The sequence below is a fragment of the Cyclopterus lumpus genome, chromosome 25 (genome assembly GCF_009769545.1).
Source record: "Cyclopterus lumpus isolate fCycLum1 chromosome 25, fCycLum1.pri, whole genome shotgun sequence".
NCBI classification, from domain to species: domain Eukaryota; kingdom Metazoa; phylum Chordata; class Actinopteri; order Perciformes; family Cyclopteridae; genus Cyclopterus; species Cyclopterus lumpus.
Genome location: NC_046990.1, coordinates 7324971 through 7340627, shown reverse-complemented (window position 1 = coordinate 7340627; position 15657 = coordinate 7324971).

Below are 15657 nucleotides of genomic sequence, written 5' to 3'. Positions count from 1 at the left end.
TGTGATGCTTAAGTTCTGCTCGGAAGTGATATCGGTGGTACTGGCCGGCTGCAATGTGGGAAATAAAAACAACCACGTCAACATTGTTGTTCACGATGTAAGAAACGTTCATCCCAAAATCCAGAATGACGTACATACAGAGCAGCTTCAAGTAGGAACTGTTTTCTTTCAACCATATATATATAACACTGCTCACTCGGTCTGTGGATTATCTTCAGTAACTAGGTCATGATTTCTGGTTGATGGAGAGCTTTGAGCACAACAAACTGTAAGCACCATAACCCCATGATGTTGGAGAGAAGGCAGACATCTCCTGGGTCGATCTCTCCAAAAATAGGCAACTCACGCTGAAATAATCGAGACTGAATTATGTATTTGGGGATTTTGGGGTGAAATACAATTGTTTTTCTAGTCAGGTCTGTTTGAAACTTTTGAAACTCTGTGAGAATGCCTGTTTTTGGTGTAAGTAACCAAATATAGAAATACACGTTTGGGAAAAGCAATACATTCAGGTTTTTAGGGGTGGCAGATATAACAAATAAAGCATAAATCTTTTTCACAATGCATGTGAGTGAATATTGCTCTATCGATACATAGAGTGGCGTTAGTGCATGCTAGTGCAGGATCACTTGATGAATGCAATAACCAGGCAGGTACTGATGCAAAGATCATATCACAACATAATGTTAGCACAGCTCCCTGTAACATGCCCACACATCTTTAATGCAATAGGAGTAATTAAAGGGATAGCAATTAAAGCAGCCATTATTCTCAGTAGCTTGCTGTGAAGTATGAAAAACACTTGCACACCTTATCAAGGACCCCTGGTGGCCCCCCCAGGACACCAATTTAAAACCACTGGGAACTCTTTTCAGAGGCGTGACGTCACCGTGACTACGTCCACCTTTCACGGATGGTCTATGATAAATACACACATGTATATATATATATACCTACGAACCAGCTGCCACACAACTGGAGAAGCTGACAAAAGAAAAACTATTGATTCAAGAAACTCAACAAGAAAAAGGGCAAAAGTCCCAGAATTGATTTGCCTCTTTATAATCTCGTGGCAGAGCATTTTCTAACTTACTCTTGTCAGAGCCGACCAAGGCGCAGCTCTGGAAAAGACAGAAGCAAAAATTAAAAAGTTGGATTCATACAACGTGCATATATATTATTATATATATTTCCAGCAACAGATAACGACATCATTGTATATTGTGTATTAAATCTGTATCACTCTATCCCGGTGGAGAAATGAATACATCGGAGTACGAACTTTATATCTGATCTTATTATAATATAAATGTTATATTATTTGTGTCCCATTATATTTCATAGAAAACAACTGCACTGCACAAACCATTGGCTTGCAAGGTAGGATTGTTCCTGTAAATAAAGACCAGCCTGTCACCAGTCAGTCAGTCTGTAATAATTGAAAATTCAGCCTTGTTTTTATGGAGCCTTGTTTTTAATGGAGCTGTTTGTGACCTCTGTGACCTCCCAGGAGTTAGTAAAGGAAGGAGAGTTCCCATCATAGCATTATTAGTGTTGGAGTATGTCTCTGTGTGCAGTAGCTGTCTGTGATTGTAACATTTGGGGATAGCTAGAACAACTCCTGTGCCGGGTCACACATGTGCTCATCAGCCAGGCAGCAGTCGGATTGGGGAACTGACTTTTAAACCTTGGGGCTGGTCGCATCTGTTACACCGGAAATATTCAAGCAATGCTGAGAATGTAATTGCATAACAATCCAAGAAACTGAGGGTGCTGAGGTGATTCAGGTCCTACTGCAACAGACGTGGAGAAAAAGAGTCACTTAAAAATGTATCTCTCTATGGCCGGACTCTTATCTAACAGTATCGGCTTGAAGAAATATGAAATGTCTCCCTGCTGGACAATAAAACTACATGGATGGCCTCTGAGATTAGACACAGCCAAGGGTCATATTCAATTGTATTTCCTTGGATTTAAACAATGAGGGCAACTGTGGCCCCGAGTGTGTGGGGAAAAACACAGACACTGCATAATAATCACATGAATATTTCTTCAATTCGCTTGTTATCTGTGTATTTGTTTTGCTTTTTGAATGTCATTTCATGCCGCGGTAATAGTCGTGGTACCGACGCACAGAGGCACCCTTTAGCTTCTGTATGAGACACACCGGGCTTTCCAACAGCTCCAATGTAGAGCTCCTATTTGTTGCCTCAACCAAACGTCCTGTGAAGACAGAAGTTTATTTTAAAAAGACACAATGCATATACAACTTACAAGCGCATATTGCCGCGCTGTCCCTGGTACGTGGAGCGGCATACGTTGACGCTCAGGGCCACCGACTGGCCGTCGGCGAGACTGCAGATCGATTCTTCTTGTTTTTTTGGGGGTATATCTATAGTCTGCAGGTAGGCTACTACTCAGAGCGGAAATAAGAATGTCTCCATCTGCAAGTTTAACAACGAAAACCCATTTATATCCTCCCAAAACGATGCTAAAATGAAAAATGAAAAAACAAAAAGGCAGATGGAGGTTTTCATCCGTTCAAATCCATTTGGATCTCGCAGGGGAAAACAGCCACGTGTAGGAAAGAGCTTTGAAAAGTAAGAATCAGACTCAATAATAGGTCAAATAATCAAGAGAGTCCAATAAAGCTTTGATGGAACACGCGGTCTACCAAGTGTCTATGAGCCGGGATTGATCACCCCATTCATTTTGCACTGATATCATTTTTGTTCAGCTAATTAATGTCGTTCCGAGCTCTTTAATGATCTCATAGTGTACAGATGATAACATATTATAAGTCTTTTGACACAGTACAGTATACGTGTGGCAGATGAGAGGTCGTTTCAGGACACGGCCGCTCTGTCGCACACGGATAGATGAAGATTATACAGGACCCCAAATGATTAATGGAAGACCCCCTTCAGTCTGCTTCATTAGTCCATGCTGCACTTGGCTGGTGGCCAGGCTGCACTTAACCTCCGCAGCTACTCTCACTATTTCCTCCTATGTGTCTGGCTGTACGAGGACCGAAAACGGTGTGAATATAATATAGTTATATATGTTCATAACATTTCACCATTTGTAATTGATAATAATATCCTAACAAAAATTATTGAGGATTTGTGAGTTCACCCAAATTAAGAGAGAAAAAGGTAACCAAAGAAACCCTTTGTATTTAAATTTCCGTAAAATTGCTAATTTAATCTCTGCTAATGTATGATTTAAAAATCTCATAGAATATGTAAGTGAGTTTTTATCTTTAAATGTACCACTTCAATATCAGAGATTATTTGTTTGATTTTTCTGGTAATTTACAATTGAAATCTTTTAATTCAGATTTATTTTTCTCTGATATTACACCACGTCCCCTGTCTCCGTAATTATATACGTTTTAAAATGTTTTTTAAGACCTTGAATGGCGCTGAAACACCGTCAAACTAAATCCAAGCTGTGCCGAGACTAAGAACCCGTAGTCTGAATTAAAGAAAGAATGAATAAATAACCTCTTGTTTTTCTGTCTTTTTTTTTAAGGAATTATCTCATACGTCACTTGTCACAGGATAAAAATAACATCTTAAAGTGAGAAATGATGCATAAAACGACTCGCAAAAGGCAAACAAAGGTAGACTGAAGGCGTCAGTGTGACAAATCTGATGGGCTTAATCTGGCGATGCATCAACTTTTGTGTAGAGACAGGCGGACGGGATGAGGGGCAGCGGTGGTGACAGACGACAAACACCACTGGGACGGTGGATGAGAGACACACATGGAGTGGATCGGCGACGAGGAAGGTTGAAAAAGCAGCAACTTTAAATCTGACAGGTGTCTTCCTCTAAACTAGACGTCTAACTTTTAACAGCCACAAGAAAGAAAAAGAAGAGCGTACTGGTAAACAAAGAGTTAACGGTTATACTACAGGTTGTGTGTTGTGCTGTATGGACGACTCCAGCTATATAGGCCTTAATCTGACAGCCGAGCTCAAAAACACAAAGGCTATGAAGAGTGAAGTGCCATCGAGAAAATTAGGCTCCACTTCTATAAAGAGACGGCTGATCAAAGGCCCGTCCTCGAGGGCTCTCCGAGGATTCGCTTTAAATGTCTCCCGACGTGCCGTTGAGTATCGGCGAGCTGATTGGCTCGCTGTTGTACGCGCGTGTCGAAATTGGATGCCATAAGCTCTACCAGGAAAGCTCTTTTTGATTTTCGGTCAAACAAAAGATGGGCAAAAACAGACCGGAGGGATCAGGAGGGAAATCAAAACAGAGATTGTCTGTCGGCATAAACACTGGCCTCATACATATATGATGTCATTTCATTGAGATGTAAGAGTGGACGTTAAGTGATGAGCTTCAGAGCGGCCTGGCTGACATCAGACTTTGTTAAATAGCCACCAGCGCGGGCCTGCTTCTGGTGATACTGTTAATTACCTCCAGAGAATGGCCTACTGAGTTGTGACGGACCACATTAGGCCTAAATGGACTCTGGCCCTGTGAATGATCAGTGGGATGGAGCCAGAAAAAGGAAGAGAATGATGACCTGAAAGTGAAGGAGGAGAGAGCACTCAACGCAAATCAAGATGGGCCCGCCGCTGTTACTGGGCCTGTTACTGGGCCTGTTACTGGGCCTGTTACTGGGTCTGTTACTGGGTCTGTTACTGGGCCTGTTACTGGGTCTGTTACTGGGCCTGTTACTGGGTCTGTTACTGGGCCTGTTACTGGGTCTGTTACTGGGCCTGTTACTGGATCTGTTACTGGGTCTGTTACTGGGCCTGTTACTGGGTCTGTTACTGGGCCTGTTACTGGGTCTGTTACTGGGCCTGTTACTGGATCTGTTACTGGGCCTGTTACTGGGTCTGTTACTGGGCCTGTTACTGGATCTGTTACTGGGCCTGTTACTGGGTCTGTTACTGGGCCTGTTACTGGGTCTGTTACTGGGCCTGTTACTGGGTCTGTTACTGGGCCTGTTACTGGATCTGTTACTGGGCCTGTTACTGGGTCTGTTACTGGGCCTGTTACTGGGTCTGTTACTGAGCCGTCGGGCACATGTTGGAAAATGTTCCACTTTTTCCAATGAAACAGTTTTTATATCCGTGGACTAAAGGCGAACACACAAAGTCTTTGAAGAAGCTCTTACCAAGATAAGACAAATCATTTAGTTCAGTCTTGGATAAAACAATTCAATAAAATGGCAATGCCTTTACAGGAAATCTGTGAAAAGAAACAACTCTTTTCTTTCTTCAACAATGAAGACCTGAACACACATGAAAATACAGACGGGCAACAACCTTGCATGCCAATCAAAGAGGTATGTAGAGGTATGAATACATTTGAGTAAATAAAGACAAGCAAAAAGAAAAGAATCAGACAAAGAGGAGGCACTGGCCTCCGTCTGTTACCTTCCAACGCACATATGTGGGTTCTAAATTGCACATTCAACTTAAGCCTTCACACACTGCATTAGGAATAAACGTAAAAAAATTAAAATGCTTGCATGTGAATATTATATGTCTACGGCTTTTAAAAAAAAATTTATTACTCAACTCGTTCCACACGACGTGATTGGCCGAAAGAAGAAGAAAAAAAAAACGATGCCAATTTTAGCCCCTAACTATGTGTGTTCTGTGTAGAAGTTCTCATGAAAAATACTACAATCAAACGGGCAGTTCACCCCAAAATATACATTTCTACATATTATCAATCTATATTGTTGTGGTGTGGTGTTGCCTAATTTTGGAGATAGCAAAAAGTGCTCAAAGCGCCCTGACCCGGCTCCTCAGGATAATCCACAGACCTTGTGGTCAGCAGTTTCATGGAGGAACTAAGTGGTTCCTATGTCATATGTTCATAAACATTTACTCCTAACACATCGGTCCAAAAATATCAATACCGGCCCACAGCGTCGGTCTAACAGACAGAGGGAGACCACAACAGAACTCTTAGTACCATTTATAGTAGAGTGTGTTTAAAGAGGACACTGGAGCAAAGTACAATCAGACCGGTGACGTTACTCCACAGGAGCCCGTGGACCTAATCGCTTCTCTTTATATGAGAAATATCAGCAATGATCTAAGTATTCCCCATTTAGCGGGGGCCTCCTCCTGCTCCCTTGACCTCATTTTGCACTTTATGCCACAAACTGCACTGGACCATGGTGACATTTCGAAACCGAATCTGAACAGAGACGCCGGGGTAAATAGGTCGGGCCTAATGGCCTCGTTCCATTCTGCTCTAAGAGGACATTAGAGGTGACACTCTACATGAAGCAACTTGTTATGAGTCCTTAATCTCCCGGTTCAGTCTCTCAGCGGCCGTAAAACTGCGGTGAGACAAGGAGCTGACGAAGGAAAATGAGTGCGATAATAATGCAGTTAAAGAACTGCAGAGCGGAGTCCTTTTGGAGCTTCCCAGCCGATCTCCTTCTGCATTAATCAGCCAAAGGTCACTAGAACTGTACATTAGGAAAAAACTATTTTTTTCTTTTCCACCCCCGGTTTTAATGAGCAGGGTTGTCCTCTCTTGCTCTGAGGCCCCAGCCTCATTAAACATGTGACCACTTTTGACCGTATGTTGACATCAGCACCGCGCCGCCAGGGATAAGACACAGTATCACGTTTCCACACGCTACAAGGAAAACCGGTTTACACAGAATATGTCATGTTTAAAAAATATCTGTGTCCGTTGCTCCGTAGTGTGCTCGGTGCATCTTGAAACCCAGTGTACTGAGAACAGACTGAGAGCCCTGTCTATCTTGAATAATGTTTTAAAAAAGTGATGAATTAGATAGATAGAGCCCCCCCTCCGACGTATGTCTTATGTACATCAATATTCCAGCATCCTTCCGTCAGGTTTTGGCCAACTAGTAAATATTGTATTATACTCATTTCCCCGGCTAGTAAAAACCTGATATAACAATCTGAAGTACCTCAAAACTTCGGTCTCTGCCCTCTGGCAGTGAGAGTGATTACCATATGGTAGAGACCATTGAATGGATGTCACTAGAACTGTTACTTCGGTACCAAGTTGAAAATATGACAGGGCTCTTTATATTACAGCACTGCTGGCATTGTAAGCCCCGTTCACAGTTTGAGTAGACTAGCGTCCTGGGAGACGATAGGAAATGTCCTTGAGAATGCGACGTTGTGAATAACAAATCTCTGTGAGGAGAACTAGTAACTTTGTCGCTAGCCACTGTTAGCAGCCAGTGGGCAAAACACTGCTGCTTGGTTGCACAATGGAGCTAACAGACAACGTTACAAGGGAAATTGCATTGCGTTACACTATGATGCATTCAATCCCTCCAGTTCTGCCGAGTGAAGGCAATGAAGTGTCTTAAAACTTGCATTCTTCCTACTGTCCACCAGGGGGCGACTCCTCTAGTTGTATAGAAGTATATGCTTCATGTGTTAAAGCTGCATTCTTTCTACTGACCACCAGGGGGCGACTCCTCTGGTTCTATAGAAGTCTATGCTTCATGTGTTAATGCTGAATTCTCTCTACGGACCACCAGAGGGCGACTCCTCTGGTTGTATAGAAGTCTATGCTTCATATGTTAAAGTTGCATTCTCTCTACTGACCACCAGGGAGCGACTCCTCTGGTTGTATAGAAGTCTATACAAATATATATATATATAAAATGACTCTACTTCTCTCTTGATTTATTCTCTCAGTAAACATTGTAAACATGAGTTTATGGTCTCAGTCTCTAGTTTCTAGTCTTCTTCAATACAGAATGCTGTTCATTTAGTAAATTATGGTCATTTAGAGTCAAACAGACCATAAAGCAGGACACACTCAAAAGCGGGGCTTACTGTGATTGACAGGTCGTTGCTGCAACCACAGCCGTATCTGGCGTCTCTACGTCACTCCTCCACATTTCAAATATGGTCATTTCTGTTCATCGGATGCAAAAAAGCCAAACATTGCGGAACTCAACCTGCCTGAGACCTTAACTGCAACTATCTTGGGTGGAACATGTACTTGTGAATTTAAATACAAATGTACAAATGTAAATTTACAAGTGCATTTTTGTCCCTCCTGTGAAGTCGGTCTCCACTGCATTCAATGAACACAGACTGACAGTAATCAGGGTAACATTATCACCCCCTCAGATAATCAGCAACAAATAAGTCACATTTTTTTGACCTGTGATTGCAGCGTCTCCTCTTTTTGCAAATCAAAGACATTTTAAAAAATGCCACAGATGCGACACTCCTCAAATCCAAATCCAGAGAGCGGTTATTATGTTGAGGGGCAAAGAACAGACCCCCTCATAAAATATCAGCATGCATCAATCAGAGCGAGCACAAGGTCGTGCAGGTTTAATTTCTCAATATTCAGATTTTTGTAAAAAAAAAATTAGCAGCTAACATATGATCCTCAGAGGAATTTTTAATTCCCGATTGATTTATTTGAAATCATTTTTTACCTTTTTCATTGTTCAATTGAGGCTGACAATATAGCATAATGCTAATGCATGTGATTGTTGTTGAAAATAAGTGTCCTTATTGAATGCAGTTTACTGTTGTCCTCATATAGATATAATTACACAGCTGACAGCTCGACAACCTATCTATTTGTGGTGATGAGCGGACAATTACATAAGTCTGGATTGCTTGTCAAGTATTAAAAGCTGTGGTAGTGCTTTTTTGTGTGAGTGTGTGTGTGTGTTAAGTTGAACTGGAATTTGTATTCTTACTTTGAGTGAGTGATGGGAATACAAACATTACTGTGGCTATTGTGCATTTTCCATTTTTCCGAAACACATCTTGTTATGGCTCTACAAACTATTTCACATATCTGCCTCTTTACAACATGAAACAATTGGGAGCCCATTGGGCTGTGTAGTTTTTATTTTCTATTCATAAACAGGAGCTAGCTATCTAGGCTATTGAGCTATCAAAGCTAATGAGCCTAGCTAGCTTCTGCTTTACAAGTTGAATGCACTCATAAAGCAGAAGCTAGTTAGCCTACATTGCAAGCTAGGCCATCTAGCTTTCACTTAAAAGTGGAAGCGTATGGGCTTAGCTTCAATAATGAATAAATAATAATAATAAAAATACTCACTAGTTGTTAGTTTGTTACCCCAACACCTGCTTAGCCCTGACAGCTCAACACTGATTGTCCCACATTATAAAAAGGAAGGGGTGCAGCTACTAGCGTTAGCGTTCTCTCTTTCACAGCCTCTTATGTGGTAATGGGAAATAACAACACTGTCCACCTCAGCACTCACAAATTACTTTACATTACCACGGTGTAACTAACATACAATGTTAACAAGTACCACAGGGTGTACTAGGGCGGCTGAGTGTCTAGAAAAGCGCTATATAAATTTGAAGTATTATTATAATTATTATAAGAAATCAGTTGAAACCAAAAAAAGTTAGGCCGTTATGGACACCAATTTCAATTTGAGCTCAACTTGAATTAGTTTGTTTCCTTTATTACCATTCTATGTGAACACAGTCTCGTTTATTCTGCCAAACAAACCTCCAGGAACAAGTCCGACACGTTCCCTGCATACAGTCTGGAGCACGGAATAAAATGAGGAGGAAAGGGAAGATGAAGAGCTAAACTGTTGCCTGGCTCCAGTCATGCTGTATCACACTGCCATCACATCCTGATTGATGGCTCATTCTGTTTCCTATTTCCTTCTCAGGACCACAGTAATGATACAGTGTGTGTGCCCGGCAACAAATACCTCACTGTGGGAATTCATATGCTCACAGTTTGCTTCATTTACACACGCACACACACGCAGACACACACATAATGACACACTAATGCACAGGTTATCCCAGCACTGAATCATATCCGTCCCTTCTTACCAACATAAACAGGGATTCTTTATGACAAGCTAACACATTCTTTAAACACGCATCTCCCACGTCACACACACACACACACACAGTCATTAAACCCTAACCAACCCCAGCCAGTAACAAAGGTTCAGAGATGTGTTATTAGAGATAATGTGTACCTACACTGAGAAATTCCCATAAAAATCCATAGCTACACCTAGCGATGCCATCGCCCTGAGCGATGGCATCGCTAGGTGTAGCTATGGATTTTTATGCTGTTGTTTTCAGGCCATTTCTGCTTTGTGAGATAAAATGGAACGGAGGGAGATTAAAGAAAGTGAGAGGGGAGAGTGGGAAATTCAATGCCAAACAGTTAGTTTAAGAAAGGAACACACAAACAACAGGACGAGCGTGCGTTGTGCGGAACGTGAAAGTGATGCGTTAGTATTAAATATCTGATGTAGAATTAAAAGGTCTTGAGATAAGAGACGTTACATAAGACATACAGGAAATACATCCTGTGCAGGTGCAACAATGATGATTTGAGAGATTGATGGGTTATTTTGGGATTCAGGACCTGGGAGAAACCTCGTAAACATGATGGGAGCTGTGCAAAAACATTGACCTTACATGTGCAACTATTACTATTAAATGTACAACTACTACTCTGTAGTGCTGGTCCCCAGTCTTATCCAGTTGTATTCAGGTTATGGTGTTTGCATTGATCATAGAGTAAAGGGTTGATTTCTTTACTAATTAAATATGCAAGTCAACTATTTTTTCCATGATTAAGAAGAGGGTGATTACAATCTGGCATGGGATGAGTATGGCCCAGGACAGGAGGGCTCTACAGCGGGTCATTAAATCCCACCAAGATACGTGTTACCGACATCAGAACGCCGCTGTTCTCTTCATCGCCATGCCGATCAGAACCCTTGACACGACGATTACAAGCCTCGACATTCCAGCTTCTGTCATTCATGTCTTTGAAACTAGAACGTGATATTAACAGAACATCAATAGGATACTCCAGAAACCCATTCATATGACACCTCATATCAGTCTCCCAGTAGACACTTCTTGTGGGAAGTGGAAACCTTTCTTCTATTAAACATCAGACTAATGAGTTGCTTCTAATGAGTGCTTCGTTCCGTTTGAATGATCAGAGCTTATTCACGTGGTTAGTTGTAATTCTTCGTAATGGCTGTTTTTCTGCTCGGTATTTTCAGTGCAAATTGAAGCGTCTTTGGTGCTTTTCATTTTGCGTACGAAAGAGTTTCTGCGCCGACTTAAAAGGAACGTTGTCTTTTCCTCGCCTCCGTTAGCTTAAACTGAGAGGACAACAAGTAGCGAACAAATCAGTGGGCAGCGAATGTAGAAGATTCCACTTCAATCTTAGCCAGCCGCGGAGGAAAAGCTACTGCATCCGGTCTGGTTTGTTGATAAAAGAAAACAAAAAAGAAGAAAAAGAAGACGTCTCGTCTCTTTTAGATGTCAAGAGAACAACGAGAGGACACAGGGTGAAATGCAGGACTGCAGAAGCAGGACTGCAACCCCTTTTGTGTACATGCTGTATGTGTACATTTACACACATGCGCAGACAATATATTCCACTCCCGAGGCCGTTTTTTTTTTTTTGCAGCGGTAAGCTATTTATACAAACAAGGCAATCCCAGCTCAGACAGGGCGAACTGCAGCGCCTGTAAAAGATGGGGCAGTGGAGACAGGACGGGATAAACACTAACAACGGAATACAGAGAGGCTGCGGAAAATCTCATTAACTGTAAATTGAAAAAACGACTAAAAATGTCTTCCAGAGCAATAGCCGTGTAATAAGTTTTTCATTTTAAAGACCTCCAACCAAGGTCCCCTTTGACAATGCATACCACATGGCATTTCACCGTACACCGGGCATGTGCACGACGGTGTAAACAGGAGCGTTTCCAGACTCTAAAACCCCGGCGCGGTGCGGATGCTCAGCGTAAGTGTAGCAAAAGATTCAGTCAACAGAGCTCTTCTTCACTTCTCTGGAGTGCATGAGATCCAAGAGATTAGCCGCATGTCACCGTTTAAAAGTGCAGCCAATGGACAGCCCTCAAAAGGCTAGAAGTATTATGGTGTGTGTGCGTGTGTGTCAAAGTTCCAACCACACACAGACTTTAGGGCACAGGTAAGGCAGCAGACAGCTGTTGTGGAAGTCTGTCAGAAGCACAGCTGTCAATCATCCTTCCTCTCCTGGTCTCCGAGGCGACCCTCTCTACACCCTCCTCGTCGCTCTGTCTGTCTGTCGCTCACTCTGTGACTACTTCACACACACACACACACACACACACACACACACACACACACACACACACACACACACACACACACACACACACACACACACACACACCATCCTCTGTCTCTCTCTTGCTGACTTTTCACAACCACTATTATTCGTTTCAGTTTTCCTCTCTCACCCTATTCAATTCCATTTGGGCACTCTCACTCTCTCTCTCTCTCTCTCTGTTTCTCCCCATGTCTCTCAATTCAATTCAATATGCTTTATTGGCATGGATGCCGCAACAACAATATTGCTAAAGCACCAAGGCATAGCAACACAAAAAATATACAATTGTGTGTGTGTGTGTGTGTGTGTGTGTGTGTATCCAAGGGGGCGGAGGGTGAGTGGGGGCATTAAAGAATAAGGAGTGAAGGATGAAGGAAAAAGGGGGGAGGATAGAAGGTGAGGTGGCGATATACTCTTTCAAATGGACCAAAACAGAGAAAAATTACCCAGATGGATATTTAATTCATCAAGGAACCCCTGACATTTTAATAAATTAAACAATGTTCTAATCACACACAAGACTTCCCTCCATTTAGATTGTTCTTTGGCTCGACTCAGCACATGTGCCAAGGTCTGCTTCTTTCTCCACTTTTAAAAAGGACGTGTCGTTGTCACAACAACAAACTGTATCGCAAAGTGTCACATATCAATCATCTGCTGCCACTAACGTGTTTGTATCAGGGCTGGGAAGTAGTTAGGAGGAGAGGAGAGGACAGAAGAGGAAAGGAAAGGATGGAAAAAAAGATAGGAAACGGTAAGACTTAGGAGAGGACAGGACAGGAGAGTAAAGAAAAGAAGTAAGGATGTGGAAAGAAAGGAAAGCAAAGAAAAAGGGAAATGAGAGACAGGAAGAAGGGGGAGAAAAGGAGAGAGGTGATGCGATAACCGGGGAGGAGAGGAGAGTAACGAAAAAGAGAAAGAATGAAGAGGAAAGGGAATAAGACGAGACTGAAGAAAAGGTGAGGAAGGTTTGGAAAGAAAAGAAAAGGGAAGGGAAGGAAAGGGGAAAGCAGAAGAGAAAAAGAAAGCATGGAGAAGCAAAGGCAGCAGACATCACACAGAAACCCAGAGCAAGGAGACAGGAATAGGAGGGATGGAAGGAGGGAGGGAGGGGTTTGGCGGTGCAGCAGAAGCAGGGGCCTGATGGATGGGAGGTCGGGGGTGGGAGGGAGGGGGTGTTTGATGTCGGGAAGGAGGGAGAGCGCGCTGGTAGGGATGCAGGGGGAGGCGAGGAGAGGATGCTGAGAGGAGCAGCCAGGAGGGAATTTATTGCAATTATTACACTTGATGGACTCAGTGAAGCTGCACTCCGTACACACTGTCTGGCTCCTGTTGATGTGTGGAAGCATGAGGCCACACACACACACACACACACACACACACACACACACACACACACACACACAGTCTGGTTGAGCACTTGTCTGTGCTTTCTTTAGCGAGTTAACGTTTACGAGGGAGGGGGAGGGCACGCACAGAGCGAGGAGAGGGGGGCGGGGGAGGGGGGGGCGGTAGTCTGAGTTCCTCTGTCATTTTCTGTCTGGCTTTGACGGGGCGTCCTTCTCATGGCGATGTATTAACGTCTGCTACTTTTCTTCCTTTTCTTCTTCCCCCCCCCCTCCTGCGTCGACAAACGTCGGTCACGGGACACGACCACAGAGGGGGAAGACGCCGTGGTCCGTGGGCGGGACGGTGAAACTAAAGCTCTGAAACGACATCTATCGACAGACAGTCGGCTCTGGTGGCTTGTGATGGGCCGTTTGAAGAATACACGTCTGACATTCAAATTAAATATCAGACGAAAGGACTCTCGAATGATCACCTTTTGGGTTCAGTCAAGTTGCAGTCTACACCCATGTCAGTCCAAATGTCATCACTGCATGATTCTTTTCTCCTACATTAGAATCGGGTAACATTATCATAATAAGCACATGTGTTCTTGAGTTATGGTTATGGTGAAGTAGCAGTTCAACATTTTGTGTGGACCTTTGAACCAAGTTTGGTGAGATCCCCTGCAGGGTGTTCCTGCGACATCTCGTTCAGGATAAGGGACGGAGGTGAGGTCACTGTGACCTTTGACCTCCAGAATTCGAATCAAGCTCTTCGTTGAATCCAGCTGAACAGATTTCGCTCAAGCTGTTTCCTGAGATATCACGTTTAAAAGAACGGGACTGGAACGGAACTTTGACATTCCAGAACCCTGACATTCCGGAAAGGAACTCTAAAATTCAGTAACAGAACTTTTAGATTCCAGAACCCTGACATTCCGGAAAGGAACTCTAAAATTCAGTAACAGAACTTTTAGATTCCAGAACCCTGACATTCCGGAATGGAACTCTGACAATCCAGAATCCCGAAGGAACAAAACCAGAAAAACAATGATAAATCTACATCTTCAATAACCTCCTTCTTGCACGTACGGTCCAAACCGTGTTGTGTCCATGGAAACGGAACAGGAGACTACTACAGTTCCTGCCACACAACGAGGTTGACTTTTCAAGAACACATCACAATGGATATGTGTGTTGCAACATTTTTAATATTTTGAATAATGCTCTTCCAAAAGATATGTCAGACGTGATGAAGCACTCGAGGCAGAGCTCTTCCCTGGCTCGCTATTCAACCCCCCCAGCCGGTTCGGCGTGCCTGCCATTCACCCTGAGAGACGCCCCTCCCCACCGTCAGCCATCCAACATATCCCGGAGCCGCAGTGTGTGTGTGTGTGTGTGTGTGTGTGTGCGCTCCAATTTAAAAACCCAGCAGTGGCGCTTTGTTTCTGCCCCGCCGACTGTCCCTACAACCCTGAACGTTCCTTTATCAGCCCCCGCGCAGGCTGGGTCGAGATACAGCACCTGGTGGAGGGAGGAGGGGCTGAAATAAATAACGGCAGGAGGGGGGGGGGGGGGGGGGGCAGAATTTGTGGGCGGACGGGGAGGAAATGGGAGTTTGGGGGGAGCGGAGATTTAATGGAACAACTGGGGACCTCTTTCACACCGTCGCTGTGGTCTCGCCCCGCCAATGACCCCGTCATCAGAGTGTGTGTGTGTGTGTGTGTGTGTGTGTGTGTGTGTGTGTGACGGGGGGGAGGGGTGCTTTCGACAGGTGTCCGATATTGAATCCTCCACCTGACACACGCAGCACGTCTTCAGATCAGAGGCGGTTGGTGATGAAACATGAGTGTACGGTCGCCTGGCTTGGGTTTATTCAGGAGAGTGGTGTGTGTGTGTGTGAACGCTGTCTCAGTGAGTTGAAAGTCACATTGACTAGTCCCCCCCCACCCCACCCCTCTTCTCCCCCCGCTTGTTAATGGCTATTGATCAGCCCGGACAGCAGAACTCCCTTGATTTTCACGGCAGATCAAAGATTCCTTGAGCGAAAACCTACAAAAGCGTGACCGAGGAGAAACAGACGGCGTCTCGGGGTGAATTCAATTAACCCCGAGAGTTTGATTAAACATTCATGACCGCGTGTGCGATCTGAGATGTGGCGTTAAGCGGTGACTACCTGAGGGAGGGGGGGGGGTCCC